This window comes from Hevea brasiliensis, chromosome 9 (genome assembly GCF_030052815.1).
Source record: "Hevea brasiliensis isolate MT/VB/25A 57/8 chromosome 9, ASM3005281v1, whole genome shotgun sequence".
Taxonomy (NCBI): domain Eukaryota; kingdom Viridiplantae; phylum Streptophyta; class Magnoliopsida; order Malpighiales; family Euphorbiaceae; genus Hevea; species Hevea brasiliensis.
Window position 1 is genome coordinate 90,822,423 of NC_079501.1, and position 17,225 is coordinate 90,839,647.

The 17,225-nt window shown below is 25.9% G+C and overlaps 1 long non-coding RNA gene across 1 annotated transcript; it reads right to left on the reverse strand.

The window, feature by feature from the left end:
- Positions 1 to 67: 67 nt before the first annotated feature.
- LOC131183291 (uncharacterized) lies at positions 68 to 13,912 on the reverse strand. The gene is made up of 4 exons (XR_009151426.1): positions 13,804 to 13,912; positions 13,382 to 13,449; positions 3,525 to 3,843; positions 68 to 554 (listed from the first exon to the last, which is right to left on the reverse strand). It is a non-coding gene; the product is annotated as an uncharacterized LOC131183291 (long non-coding RNA).
- Between the last annotated feature and the right edge of the window lie 3,313 nt (positions 13,913 to 17,225).

Consider the following 17,225-nt stretch of genomic DNA (forward strand, 5'->3'; position numbering starts at 1 on the left):
ATATATGTAAAAGAACATGTGAATTTATATTAAATTAGTAAAGGGTATTCATAGTATGTTATTAATTATTTTTGTATTTTTAATTAAGAGAGAGGAATTCATTGGCTGTGGATAAAATTCTTTGAATTCATACCTCACTAGACATCAGTTGTTATTTTGATCTTACTAATAATAAGAGCACTAAAACCCCAGAACCGATATCTTGCACGAGTGGATATAAAATGAATGCTATAACATCACATACGTAAGCTGAAATGATTGAAAACACAGCTAATTTATTTTATAATTTTGGAAAACAAGAAAAAGATTTTGAACTGACCTGATCATCACTTATGTTTAGCAAGAAAATAGTTAAATCTTCCAACCATGATGAGCAGTAGAAATCATGGGCAAAGCAGAGGCCCACCATCTTCAAGTGAATATGGTTGGCATGTGAAATGGAAGGTGATTGTCATGATCACAATTGCCTGGTTTCACGATGATCAAGCCTCCATTTACCCTTCCAATTCTTTCTTTTTGTTTTGCCACGACGTACAGATTTTTGTGTCGATCAACTTCAAGCAAAAAGAGAAGAAAAAAAAAGCCAATAAGCTATAATTTAATTATTCTTCCTTCATATTTATAGTGCAAAAATTAAAAAAATCTTAAGTTTGAGTTTTTTTATTTATTTATTTTAAAATTATATATTTTTATGATAAAAAAAAAAATTGCTATCTTCCCATCAGTTGTTACTCATCCTTGCCTGTGTTGTGCACTTGCTAGACATGTATATATATATTTGTTATTTGATCAATGCTTATAAATGGTTATATAATAAAGCATGTGCCTCTAGCTATCTACAATAGTTTTGGATGAGGAAATGAGTACCAACTTGCTATATTATATATATTGCAAAATGAAATGCTGTTTTCTTTGACAAAATAGGAATAAAGAGATCTGTCTATGATGGTCATCTTTGAATGTGACTTACCATTCAGGGATTTTGTTAGATATATATGTGTATGTGTAAGTACATATGTGACATTCAAGAGAAATGGGCAAGGAAATTAACATTTGGAAGACTTCTACTATTAATATATAGCAAATGGGGAGGCCTCATGCAATAAATTCAAGAACCTCATAAGTTGAAAATTCAAATCCCATCATAACTAATATGAGGAATTAGTGACATTTTCCATGTCCTATGAACTATTACCCTCTATATATATATATATATATATATATATATATATATATATATATATATATATTTGGAAAATTGTGGTAATTGTGAAATTTTTTGGCTCTTTCAAAGCTAAGAGGGATTTTTGCAAAGAAAAGGAAGGATGAAAGTGAGAAATAAAAAAAAAAAAAGGCATTGGCTTTGTTCGGTAAAATTTTTTATTATGATTTTTTTATTTCTCAAAATTCAAAAATTATTTATTGATTTAGTTTTTAAATTTTAGAAAATTAATTACTAATTTACTTTCTCTCTACTCTTATGGCTAATATATATATATATAAAGAAAAGATTTCTATAATTTATCAATTTTTCATGACAAAAAACTATTAAATCACCAAAAATCAAATTATAAGTTATCCAAGATCATGCATGGTTATTATATCTATTAACTTCATTTTTTTTAATTATTTTTAAGAGCTTTTGCAATCACATAAATAAAAAATTTTTAAATAAAAATTGAGAAAAAAACCTTAAGAAAAACATTAAAAAAGTTAGAAAATGCAATTAAACAAGAATAAAAATGTATAAATCAAGATAAAAAAAAGGAAAAATAAAGAAAAGAATATAAGTTGTAGATGTGTACTTAAAAATGGTAACTACAAAATGAAAGCCATGATACATGGTTCCAAAATTGGATTTCATAGCTATGATTCATAATTTTTTAAAATAAAATAAAAAATAAAAACATATTATATACAACGGGATTCAATAAAATTTATCATAAATTTATATAAATTTTTATTAAAAAATTTTTTATTTAAATACAATTTATTTTGTATTTAACTTATAAAATTTATAATGAAATTTATATATATTTATATTTAAAATTTATAATAAATAAAATTTAAGCAAAAAAACAAATTCTTTCTCAAACCATAACAATTTGAAACGTGGCATAAACCAATAAATAACGTATTCATGGACAGTGGGCATTATTGGCCAAAAGTTAAAGATTCAAACAAACGTACAACCTAACTTTTGACTAGCTATTGCTGCCAATGAAGCTTTGCAAATGGATTGTACATTTTTACAACCCAGGGATGCCATGTGGTATGCCCCAGACCAATCTCAAAACACTTACACTACCCAATCATCTTGGAAGGACACTCAAAACTCCAGAGAATATATATATATATATATATATATATATATATATATATATATATATATATATATATATAATCTTGGATTCAATAGTTATAATTTTGTGTACTGTAGACATGATCAAGACGTATGCAATTGGCTTGGGTGTTGTGGACGACAGTGAATATCCTCATCTTCAAGTACCTTCCTGGAAGGTGACTCTACATTGAATATGATCAATCTATTGTTCACTTATTTGTATTTATATCTTTGTTGTGCTATAAATCATAATTCTATGTTTGACTTCACTAGTTAATTTATAAGATGTGAACTATATTTAGAATCAGATTGTTTTGTGCATTTCTTAGGGATTGCGGTATTTAAGAAATTAATTAATGAAAAATATTTTATTGATTATATAAAAAATTAAGTCGTTCTTAAAATAAATAAGAATATTATTTTTTAAATTTTGATGATTTTATTAAAATATGAGAAGAATATATTATTTTACACTTAATTTTATCAAAAAATCTCGTAACGCTCTAAATTTTAAAAATGTTTCATTACACACTTCAACTCCTATAAAGTGAAATTAAGATATCTTTAATATCCTCAAAATAAAAATGGTGAACTTCAATCGCATTGATATGACGATCTACTGATTAAGATATGGAATATATCTTAATTTCACTTTGTAAAAATTGAGGCATTTCATAAGATGTTTACAATACTTGAGGCATGCTATGAAACACTTGGAAAATTCAGGTTGCTACGAGATTTTTTTGATATAGATTCAGAGTTGAATTAATATATTCTGTCCAAAATGTGAAAACACTTATTAATCAGGAAAACTAGACCATTATTAATGAAAATGAGGATATTATTTTTAAATTTTAATAATATTATTAAAATATAAAAATACTTATATGCATAAAATAAATAAATATCATTAGTTATCAAATAATGATCATGAAAAATATTTTCTAAAAAATAATTATAAAATATTTTCTATATAGAAGTTACTCTTTATGTTTTTTTCTATAAGCAGGCAATTTTAATTTATTATTAATTAAAAAATAAGAAAAAACTTAGTATGAAATCCTTAACTAAATCGAGCAACTCCCCTCTTAAACCAACCCAAAGGGATGCATGGTAATTATGCATGAATAAAAAATGCCATGAGAGATGAAAAACTTAAAGAAATATGAATATAATTTACCTGTGAATAGAAAATTAATTAGATGAGGTAGTAAAATGATCATTATAATGCCATTGCTGATAATGGTTCTTCTTTCTTCCTTTACTCAGTTGAAGCAAGCTTGCCCTTGAGAGAGAGGAGACGTCTCAAGTTCTGGAGTAGAAAAAAACAAAAGTAGCAGCTAGTTTTTGACTTGTTTGCTTTACGGAATTCTCTGATACATCACCATCTTTGTAGTAGATTTTTTCAGGATAATGTTCAACTGAACAGTAGATATCTTTGTTGGAAAGCTGTTCATGTCTTCGTGCAGAGATTCTCAACCTCTAATTCTACTCCCCCTCTGTTTTGATTAATACAATATCAAACAAGGATCTGTTAATTTTGTATACAATGAGAAAATTCTTATAATTATAATAATTAATATGCAAAAATTTTATATTCTCATAATTTTTTTATTTAATTTTAATTTATTATAAATTTAAAATATAAAATAAAATTTATTTATTAAATATATAAATTATACGTATCTATATTTATATCTTAATTTTATAATAAATTATATTTAGACAAAAAAAAATTTTACTATTAAGGTTTTGACATTAAAAATTACTTTTTAAAAAAATATTATTTTCTATATATTTTAAATACTTAAAAAAATTCTTTAGAAAAATTTATCATTGTCTTAAAATTTATATAATTAAAATATATTAAATTTAATTTGATATTAATTTTTAATATCATTTGATTAACAAATTTAAAAAGATATTTTTTCAAAAATAAGAATATTAAATAGACCCCAAAACTAAAGAATTATCAACCAAAAACTTCTTATATATTGAACAATTTAATTGAAACACTTAAATAATTGTTTTTTCTATATATAAATAATGAGATTTTATTAAAGAAAATCAAGAAAAGTTTACTTTATTTACTTTATAGAAAATAATTTACATATAAAAAATATTTTCTAAAAAAAATATTTTCTAAAAAAAATATTTTTTAAGAAAATATTTTTTATATTTAGTTATAATATTAAATTAATTATTTATATTTATTTCATACATATATAATTATTTTTAAATTTTAATAAAACTACTAAAGTTTAAAAACACCCACTTGAATGAGGGTTATAATTAATTTTGAAATTCAGGTTGACAAATTCAAACTGTAAGGAGTGAATTCATTTGAGAAAGGCTAAAAAATCATTAATCTAAAAATAAAAATCTAACAGATAATGCAGAGGAAACCCATTTAATTGGTATTGGCCGTAGAGAAAATAGATCGCCTTATCACTTCTTCTTAAAAGCTAATTTAAGCTGAAAAGGTCTATCAAAGTTTTATATATAAAATATAAATATTTTATTTTAAATTAATATGAAATAATATTTTTTTTACTTAAATATAAATATTTAAAATATAAAATTTATAAATAAATATACTTATATGTAGCTCAATATTAAAGCAATTGAAAAATTATAAAATATTTTTGACACATATAAAAATAGTACTTTTTATTTTATAAAAAAGTTGATCCTCTTTGTAATATGAAGAGTGAATCCCACGTGATTATAAGAGATTATATATGTGCATCGATTACACCTAATAATCTCTCAAAATATGATAGACTCTGATAAAAAATAATTGAATTTAACTTCATTCAAAAGCTAATTATTTATATATAAAATAAACACCTTAATTTGTGAAAGGCTAAAAAATTATTAACCTAAAATTAAAAATCTAAGAAATAATATAGAGAAAATCTATTCAATGGTGTAAAGAAAATAAACCGCATTATAACTTCATTTTAAAAGTTAATTTAAACGAAGAAGGTATATCAAAATTTTATATATAAAGTATAAATATCTTATTTTAAATTAATATAAGATATTTTTTTATATTTAAATATAAATATTTTAAGTATAAAATTTATAAATAAATATATTTATAAATAGTCTAATATTAAAGAAGATGAAAGATTAATATTTTGATACATATAAAAATAATACTTTATATTTCACAAAATAAATATTCTCTTTATAATATAAAAAATAATTATTATATAATTATAAAAAAATAATACATATACACTAATCGCTTAAAAATAAAATAGACTCCAATAAAAATAACCAAATTTAACCTCACACAAAAATTAATTATTTTTATATAATATAAATTATTTATTTCAAATTAACATATGGCAACGTAAACCCATTATTGTTATTATTATTAATCAATTGGTATTTTTTTTATTAGAAAAGTAAAATTGAGTTTACTAAAAATATTTCTTAAAATGTTATTAAAAATAATTTTAAATAAATTTTTATAATTAAAATAATAAAATTTAATATAAAAATAAATTTTAATAATTTTTAATTTGCAGAGCCAAATACATTGTATGGAGCAAGTGAAGTTATAACTACTGAAAGCAACATATGATCTGACACAAAAACATTGTAGACGACAAAACTAGCCGCACTTGGCGTACTGCGGATACTCATTGCTGCCGTCTTCTCATGATCAATGCAAGAATCAAAGCTATTTCGTACGGTGTAAAATAAATAAATAATATATATATATTTATATTAATATATATTATTAAATATAAATAAATATAATATAAATTTATATTAATTAACTAATATAAATTACCACTTAAAAAATAAATTAACGTGTATTTAAATTTTTATTTTGATATAATGCATAAATTTTAATTTTACAGGTGAAAAATAATTAGATATTCTAACTTTTTTATTTTATAATATATTAATTTTTATGCTTATTTAATTATTAAAACATGTAAATTATGCTAAAATGCTAAATCACTAAAAAAATTAAAACTTCTAAGTCTCTTAATTTTATCAATTTAATCTTTAAATTTTTACATGACAATTAATTTAATTGAACCATTTAACTAACAAAAATAATTTAAAATTTTGCTTATATTATTAATTTTGGCCAATTCCTTTTAATTTTTAATTAAATTTTAACTATTACTCTCAATATAATAAAAATATTAATCTATTAAATTAAATAAAATATCACTTTAATTGTCCACCATTCATATGCCAGGTTTATAGTCTAGAGCAATCCTTTAAGATTTCTAAAAAGGGGTATGTGCAAGATGAACAAGGAGAGTTTCTTTAAACTATTGAGTAGAATTTTTTTTTTCTATAAACTATGATTTTTAATTATTTTTCTGGGTTCTATATGCTTATTTTACAAATACTTACTATTTTGCAAATTATAATTAGATTTCTTTAAATTTTTTTCATTTAAAATTAAAAATATAAGTAAAAAAAATAAAAATTAAAATAATAATATCAGATATAAAGTTCAATTATTTTTTATTAATATAAAGATTTCTAAAATTAATGAAAAGATTAAAAAAATTAAAACAATTAGAAGGATTAGCTAAAACTATTAATGTGTCAAAAGACTTGACTTTATTTTAATTAATTAATGTGTTGAATTATTTATTATTAAATTTATTAAAAAATAAAAAATAATATAAAAGATTTAAGATCAAAGTGATAAAATAAAAGTTGACTAAAATTGATCATTGATGTAATAGATTTATTTATTTTTATTATTTAATTTTATAAAAATAAAAATTATAGAATGCATAATAAATTAAAAAATTAAAAATAAAATAAATTAAAGTAAAAAAAAAGTTATAAATTTATTAAAATATTTTAATAATTTAAGAGCAAATTAATTTATGAATAAGGCTTTAATTAATTTTTTATTTGAGTCATGTCAACATCATGCATCTGCCTTTCACATGACATAAACCCAAATAATTGTTGCTTTAAAGATATTGACTTTCAATGATTTAAATTCTATTTCAATATAAAATTTTTTATATTTCCCCTTTTTATAATATTAAAAATAAAATTACAATTTAATAATTTCCTTTCTTTTCAAGGATTTCTTGAATATCAAATAAAAAAAAAATTTACCAATAATTTGTATCATGTCATGTTTAAATTAACCATATCTCATTCTAATACAGTATAATTATAATCAAAATAAAGTTATAAATTTTTAGCCTAAATATAATTTATTTTAATAAATAAATCACACCATACAAATTTTATAATTATTTAATAATCAATTTAATAAATAATTTATATAAAATCCTTTGTATAATAGGATTAATGATACATATCACTTGCTTACTTACAACAATTTTAAAGGTTATGAATGGGGAGGAAACTTGAACATAATTCTATCAAAATACTTGTATAATTGGTCATTATATATATTTATATATATATATATATATAGATTATCAATAATTTATATTTTCTTTTGATATCAAGTTTGTCAAAAATAAAAAAGGATACATGAAGCAAAACATTAATAATAAAATTATATTTTAAATAGAACATAATATATTAAATTATATTAAAATGATATATATTAACCTATTAATCTGATTAAATAGACGAATAATTATGCGTCTTATTGAGTTAATGGAGACCCATTTATATCATATACTTGTTAATATTAAATTTAAACTCATTGAACTAATGTTAAGTTTTATTATATAATCGGATCGTGTAAAAAATTGCTAGCTACACTAAAGCTTGGCTAGCATGCCAAAAGTAACTAGAAGCTGATGTACATACACATTTATAGCCAACTATACATTGCCATTGCACCAACCCAACAAGAAGAAATGGAAGGAAAATGGAAAACCCTTAGGTATCAATGACAACATATTATTATTGTTGTTATTATTATTATTAAAAAATTTTAATGAGATTAAGAAAGTTAGCTATTTGGGTTTAAACTCTTAAATTTTTACATACGAAAGGCGAACACCGGCTAGCACAAACTATACTTGTTTAATAATTATCCAGTGATTGATAATCAGGCACATCACTTCCAAGATCATTGTTATCTGTAATAACTAGAACTAGCTCTGGACCTAAGCGCAGATTGGCAGAGATAATTAATTAATTAATTAACTAGCCTCATGGATTTAATTTGGCATCATTCTTGTGTGGAAAAGAGAGAGAGCACATGCCATATATACCTATAGTATTCCCAAGTTGGTCCTATTGATTCCTCATCTTTCTAATGTACAGGAACTCACTCATCCTCATCAAGACATGAGTAAGCTTTGTTTTTGGAATCTCCTCTTTCAAACGGATCTCTACCTGGACAGAAAGCTAAGAGGGCTCTGTGAACTGAGAACATGATTGATCTTTCTTGCCCAGAATGGTCCTAGATTCTCCCACTAAATTGGGTGCCCTTCTTCGATGGTTCACATCACAGGAAGGCAACTATTTGCACAGACGACAGAAGCAAAGCTAGTATGACGCATGAAAATACTATACCCAGATGTTGAAAGCGACTAACCCCATCTCATAGAATCATCTATTTCAAGCCCACTTAAAAATCAAAATTAAAAATTAAAAAAAAAATAAAAGAAAAAGAAAATGTTTGCTGTTCTGTGTTTTCTTGGAGATCTATACCTTCTTTCTCAAAATGTTATGAATCAAAAGTGCCAGAACCCTAGAGGCTCAGATCAGTTGCCAGAAAGATCTGTAAGCCCGAGAGAGGATGCGGCGATGAAAAGAAAAAAAAGAAAGCACAGTGCAAATATTGAAGAACCCTAATTAACACAGTAATTAGTGGATGATGACTCTGTGAACAGGAAGAAACATAATCCATGACAAACATTAATCTTTATCCAACAAAAGAAAACCCCAATGATTTCCACCCAATTCAGAAGAGGAGGGAAGAGAGGCAGAGAATACGACAAGGGAGTCACTATAGCAAATCCTAAACGAATTAAAAACGACATGTCGGGAGCTGAATGGAAATTCTTGGAATGTAAAGAAAACCCAAACCCTAGAGAGCATGAGAGAGAGAGAGAGATACAGAAAACCCTAGGACAGAGAAATTTATTCAAAAAAAAAAAGGGAGAGGGAGTAATAGAAGTGGGGCAGAGCTTGGAGTTGCACCATTAATGGCGGAAATCATGGCTGCACTACAAAGCTCTGCTTGCCATAAGGAGATTGAAGACAACTTTTTGTCATTGAGTGGTTGGTTGGACCATTTTTGTAGGAAGTGGAAAGCACCAAATAAGGTGACTTCTCAGGCCAACTAAAGAGGACATAGATAAAGGGGCACTGGGATATAGTACTAGAAAGAGTCTTTGTGCAGAAGAAATAGATAGAATGAAATGACTGACCCTTCTCTTATGTGGATATATGCAATGTAACTCATTATTTGAGCTGGAATATAATTGCTCCACTCTCCTTTTGCTATTGCTAATCTAACACCCTTCCCTCAGTCCTTTGCCCTCCCATTCTCCGCCACCTGTTTTTTATCATGTGGGTACTCTTAATTCTCATATGCCAACTTATAGGGAGGACCACAATAATTATAATATCAGACAAAGACACTTAACAAACACTAGTGTTAATTTTCGATTGTACTAATTGTGGACCATTAATTTAGTAATCCATCAATGTGTTTAATTAATATATCTCTATATATTTAAATTTTTATTTATCTTTTTAATTTTTGTTGTCGACACTAATCATGCTTGTGAAATGACACACGGTTTAATTAATAACTTAATTACAAACAAGATAATTACTTTCTAGGTTTTAGGGGAATCACAAGGATGCTCCATAAATGGGTGCATTCACTTGTAAAACAAACCATGCACATTGCCTTTGAGCATTCTTTATATGGGACGTTTGAGTACAATACAGGAACTGAAGAAGCAGACAAGCCTCTAAGAACTTGTCCAGATGGAAAAGTTTATATTTAATTGGAAGCTGTTAATTGTCTACAATATGCATCAAAAAGTTCAAGATATTGATATCTTTAGTTTCTGCTAGCTTATTTGCTCTCCTTATGTTGTATTGACCTGGCTTGCTTTGTAATTCACCAAATTTTTTCACTTAGAATTCCACTACTTAGGATGGGTGTAAAGGGTTGGTCTGTCGGCCTGGTATTAGTTGGTGGTATCCGTGCTAAATTTTCTCTGGTTTTATTTCATAGAATAAAAGTTCTAGATATTGGAAGTTTGGAATGGCCTAATGAGCAAGTCTACTTAAGTTCAAGATTGCCTACCCCTGCAAAAAGATGTATACTTGAAACTTAATTTAAGAATCAATTAATATCCAAGATTAACCAAGCCAAATTTCATGATAAAAATGAGATTGATTTGTCCTAGGAGAGTGTTTGAGAGAAAAAAGGCAAAAGCTTGACAAATGACATCTCAGAACACAAACGGTCTAATTAAGCAGAAGAACTTTATTCAAGTTATCTTTATGCAGGAAATTGGCCAAGCCTCGAGCTTCAACTTAAGCAGACTTGCTCATTATTAGCCCATACAACCTAATTGTAAAAATTAACTTTTCTTGCTTTATCTTCAAACTATTTCAAGATGGTTAATTTCTTCCAATTCATTGAAGGGTTGTGATATTCAAGTTTTGAATGACCAAATGAAAATTTTAAACTGAAGATTTAGAAAGTTTGTTAAGAGATATATGCCATAAATTTTTGAGCAGAAGGTGAGATATTAGGAAAGTATGATATTTTAACTTCTAGTCACCCAACACCAAAGGACAATGAACACCAAAGGACAATGCCCTATCCCAGATAGACACCATGCACCCTTATCTTTTTATTCTAGCTAGCACAGAGTGTCTTTGTTGTAGGACCAATAATTAAGTTTTATAAATTCAGTAGCCACTTTTAAATGAGATGATAGCAACCGCTCAAGATCTTGATGGGCTTTAACTTCCACCTGTTCATATTCAAATGGCAGGGAACAATTGTCCTCTTGTTGAATGATCGGCTGGGAGAGTAGTTTACAGGTGGGTGTACGGGGTAGGACTTCCTGGTCCTGGGTTCCTTCTCAGCTGGTTTTTCTCCCCCTGTTTTCCTATTTTTCTTTTTATTTTAAACATGTAGTTTTTTCATGCTAAGATCCAGAGTGATATTTAGATAAATTTCTCCCAGAGACTTTAGAATTCGAATCTGACCTTACTCTATTTCATTAGTTAAAATAATTTACACACTCTTTTAAATAATAATAATAATAAGGCAGATCAAAGAATCTTCTTTTACTTCACTTGCATCCACATGAAACGAAGCTAACAGGTTTTCTAGGGTTCAATTCACCACAACTATGAAAGTTAAGATCTTTTATTCTCCATGGAAATCAACAACAAACTTAAAACCTAACTAAAGATTAAGGTATTCTTTGACTATTGGAAGCTCAATAATGGGCATGATTAATTAACTATTTTTTTTTAACTTTCTAAAATCTATTTTCTAGCAATATATTCTAATATAGCATTCTTAATTTGTCATTGGTTTTTAGTAGATGACTATATATTATTGTCTCTCACATATCTTTAAATTCATAAATGTTATCCTGTTGGAAGTGTACCTTTTACTTTGTATACATGTAAAACTATAAAAGAAATCTACCAATTGGTCAAAAAAATTTCTTGAGTAGCTATGCTCACTACAAAATTAGAACATTAATTAACAGGATTCTTGGAATTTTAAGATAAAATATAACAAATTAAAGAGACTATTCGAAGGAAGGGAAGCCCATTTTTGTAGGGTTTTTTTATCTAAATTTTTTTTAATATCATTCAATTCACTACAAAATAATTTATTTATTTATTTGAATCTCAAATAATTCATAAAACTTGATTCATTTACATTTTTAAAAATTTTCAATACTTATATTTTTTAAAAAATTTATATATTACCATAATTGAATAATTAATAAAAAAATATAGAATTTCAAACATTGATTAATAATAATAAAAGAATTGAAATTCTAATGATGAGATGAATGTCAATCTCTTTTTTTTTTATTTAATTTTAAGTTTCAACTAATTAGAAAAATGCTTGAATTTAATTATTCATTATTCATAACATTGAAGCCCAATATTCCCTTTCTATCTACAAAGCCCAGGCCCAGCTAATCTGATTGACTTTTCAGATGATGCGCGTGGTCTTGTCATACTCTCTAGCACAGCGACTATGTTACACGCGCATCCTTTTGTAAAGCTGTGGGCTCTTTTTGTCTATTGGGTTGGGCTTAGGCCCAAAATTAAAATAAAACTTTTGGGCTATAGATATTCTAATCCAATAATTTTATGTTTTAACTTCTTTTTTTTTTTTAACTTTTATTTTAAATAAAAATTAATTAAATGCAATAATAAGAAATTATCCTAATTTTTCTGTGCATAAGAAAAAAATTACTATAAAAAGAGTTCATTGGAGCTTCAAAAATTAAAGCTAACCAATGTTTAAAAAAAAAAATTGAAAGAACTCTAAATTGTAAATCATAAATAAAAAAAAATAGAAATAAAAAATTAAATTATTTATGGTTTTTAATAGTTTTTAATTTTTTTGTGTTTAGATATATACTCTTGTGGTGGATTTTTTTTTTAGGTAAATACCCAGGTAAGAGAACAACTCAACTTTCAAATGTTGGCAGTAATTCATCAAGGTATATTTATACAGATTGAATTTAGAAATTCATTTTTCTAATTTGAGACTTAAAAAATTTTATTGATAAAATTTGAAGACTTATTAATATTAATTCAGTTCATTATATACATAATTTGATCATCGTATGTGCGTACGCGCGCGCGTATATAGTTTGAGTGAAAGCTTTAAACCTATCTATGTATGCCTAATCCTTGAGGGAAAAAAAAAATAAAAAAATCTTTATGCAAAGTTAGGGATCAACTAGAATATACTATAAAAAAATATATATAATTGAAATCAAATGCAAGAGAGAAATATTTCATGTGCAGAAACCAGAGATAAAATATTAAAGAAAGATGAAAATGGAGATGGAAGTTTTAGTGGCTGCTTACCTTTAAATTAGATTACTTTGAGCAACCCCCCATTGTATTCTTTGCCTGTACATGCATATGGAGGAAATCTAAGAAATAAAAGTTAAAAAAAAATATATAAATAATGATAATTTACAGCGGTGATCTCATGGAAGCCATTGGCATATAACAAAACCCAATATTAGCTCAATTTTTCACTTTTTTTGGTTAATTTAACTCCAACGTAATTCAAAACTCGAAATCTTATAGTCATGGAGACGATTTTTTAGAGTTCTTTAGCTCAATTCTTCACCTTGAATCAATAAGAAAAAAAAAGAAGAAGAGTAAGCTAGCTAGGGTAAGTCTTGCATGCATCAGATGATATAATATAAATAATGTCTCTACAGAAGCTATATAGAAACAAAGAAATAACGAGTAAAAAATGCTAAGAGTTGCAGAAGAACCTCAAAAATCTCGAAAACTTTGATATCCATGAGGGAAAATGAAGACAACCCAGAAAGAAAAATGGACATAGAGAACCAAAGAATGGAAAGAAATGCTATTAGTCAAGCATATCTGATCTGCTCATGATTTGTATACATGTGTGTGTATATATAGGCAAAAGTTGAATGAAACCTCCACGATAGTGGAAGAAAAGGACAAAATTAGCGACGGAGACAAGAGTACGTACCAGAGGGAACAGTGAGATCCACACATGAAGCTATATGGATCGGTTGAAAAGGTAGTTAATTGCATAGGTAATTGTGGAGTCTGGGTTTTAGGTATGTGTAGGTTTTTGGTGCAGTGACCGACACATTGCTTGTGGGGGCTGCTCCTTTGTGCTCTATGCGTGTCTGGGAGTGCAAATCCATGGATTAGGTTTTACAAACAGATACATCATCCTTTGGAAATTTTGTTAGTACTAGCTAGCTAATTTCCTCACATCTAGACCCGATTCTGATTCGAATAAGCCCAAAATTGGAATCGTAACTCCAAAAAGTTTAGGTTTCAATTCTAATTCGATCAAGTTAAAATCTAATAGTTGAGAAACCGTTAAATTCGATTTCAATTCAATTTCGAATTGAATCAAAGATAAGTTTGATCGATTCTGATTCTGATACTGAGTCAGTCCAGTATTAGAATCAGAATCGATCAAAGTTCAGTATCAGAATCAGAATCGATCAAACTTATCTTTGTTCAATTCGACTTCTTAGACCATTTGAATTAAAGAAGATTATATATATATACACTTAAGGAGCTTATGAAAAGTGAGTTACTTCTCATATATTTAAAAAATTATTTAAATATATTTTTTAAAATTTTAATTGTTAAATTTAATAATTTGTTTATTAAAAAAATTTAAATTCTTATGCTATTGGATAAATTATGATAAATTGAGCTAATCGCCTCTGAATTTAGAAGTTATTTCATTTTTAATCCTAAATTTAATTTATTAAAATAAAATCCTTCATTTTTAATTTTATTTTAAAAAAATCTCCTTTACCCTTTACAATTATTTTCCTAGTTACAACCCTTCTCCTCTATTTTCCCTCTCTCACCTGCTCTATCCCTTTCATCTTTATTTACTTCATCCACTATTTGAGGTGAAATTGGTAGGATCTAAAAGTTGGTCATTTTAGAACACATATAAGCTATGTTTGGCATTGAATTCAGAGCCTGAAACTGTTTTTTTTTGAATAAAAGCATCATTTTGGATGTTACTGAGAAAAGCAGTTTTGGAAAAAATTATTTTATTATTTTAGTGTTCTTATAACTAAAACTAATCAAATTTAATTTTTAATTATTTTTTAACACTCTCTAACTATTATGTTTAAAAAAATAATTTTCTCAACAGTAATATCAAACAGGCCTATTGTGTAATATAATAATATATCTAAATTAAATTACCTGAATATTCATAATATTAATAAAATGATATTAAAAATAATTCAAATTTTATGATAATTATTTTTTACAAAAATTGGGTTATTACACGAATCTTTCATGTGCATTTATTGAGGATAAAAGAAGCCCTACCAATTTAATAAATATTAATTTTATAAAAATAAAATAATTAAATATTAATTAATTTAATCATAAAGAATAGAGAAATAATAAGTAAGATAATAATTAAAAAAAAACAGAATAATAATTTTATTCTTTTCTATCTGAAAATGAAATAATTCTTTAAATTCAGAAAATATTGATACAATTTATCAGGTAAATTAAAGTCTTTTAAAAAATAAATAATTTAAATATATTAAAAAAAGAGGTTGAAAAATTATTTTATTATTTTAAATTTTTTATAATTAAAATATGTTAAAAATAAATTTAAATAATTTTAAATTAATATATTTGAAAAATATATATTTTTTTTATAAGAGTCTTGTTTGATAATTAATCTATGGTCAGAATTTTCTTGTAAGGTTGGAGTGGAAACAGAGCATTGCATTTAGCTTTCCGCGTGCATACCACAAAATCAAATAATGTCATTTCATGTTTCATTCAAATGCTTTATGAAGAGATCTATCTCTTTGTCTTATAGTGACTTTTTAAAAATAAAAAATAAAAAAATTGGAAATTTTATGTAATCCATCTAATTAATTTGTATTGTAGTGATTATAAATAATCCCTCTATCTGTCTTATAGCTATTGTGTTGTCGATGATTAACAAATGAAAATCATTAATGTTTGGAAATTAGAATTTTATAAAAATTTAATTTATTTTAATTTTTTATAATTTTTATATTTAAAATGAAAAATTAAAAATTTTAATTCAAATAAAATTTAATTTAAAAAAATAAAAATAAATTATAACTATGTGAAAATTTAATTAAATTCTTTTCTTATAAATAATTCATTCCAAAAAACGATAGGGGTCTAATTAAGCTTAGGTCTTGTTTGGTTGGGAGTAATTTGACTAAAAAACTTTAAGTTTCCAGTAAGTGTAAAATATAGCTGATTTAGTTGGTATTTTGTCTCAATTTCTTACAAAGTTAAAGAAGCTACTACCTTCACTTTCTAGGAAGTAACTTATTTACCCTATTAAAATAAATTAATTTTTAAAAAGTTTTTTCAAGAATTTTAACCAAACAAGGAGTTAGCTATTAATAAAATATCAACTATCCTGTGTCCATGCATAGGATTATTGATGCATGGAAGAAGCCTAACCCATTAAGAGGTCTAACCCATCTACATGTATAGTCTTTTGACTTCAAAAAAAGAACCTAAGGTCAAGTAATTATGCACAAAAAGCAATGGAAAGGTTCCTAACACTTCATATTCAAACATTTAATAAGTATTAAATTCGAGTTTTCATCCTTCTAACAGTTCTATAAACAAAAATACAAAGCTACCATTCTTGTTTTATCTAATGATATGAGTTAAAACCCTAATAACCAAGAGGTTGAAGCAGCATTTTCCATGGTGTTTAGCCACAGCCCAGAGGTTCTAACAGCTGAAAATCTGTAAATAAATATGAACTTGATAGAGCATGCAGCGCATAGAGCTGCGAAGTGGCTGAAGGAGATGGAAAATTGGAAATGCTAGAATCTGTAGATTATGGACCTAGGTTAGGGTACACATAAATCTATGAAGTGTCCCTTGCGAGATCTTGTGAAAGCAACCTAAGATTTATTTCTAATGGTAACAGTTGAAGTGAAATGGTGGAGTACTGGAGGTGACTGTAGTGGTGGGTAGGGACCAGAAGAATCAGAAGTAGCTGCAGGTCACTTTTTGACTGTTTCGTTTTGATAAGGTCCTAATAAAAGAAAAAGAAAGGGCAAATTGAAGAGAAAGATCCCCTAAATCCATGCAGCAGAAGGCTCTCATCTCATTTTTTAAAGGTACCTATGCCCTACTTTCTCATTCCCTAACTTGAGCAGTT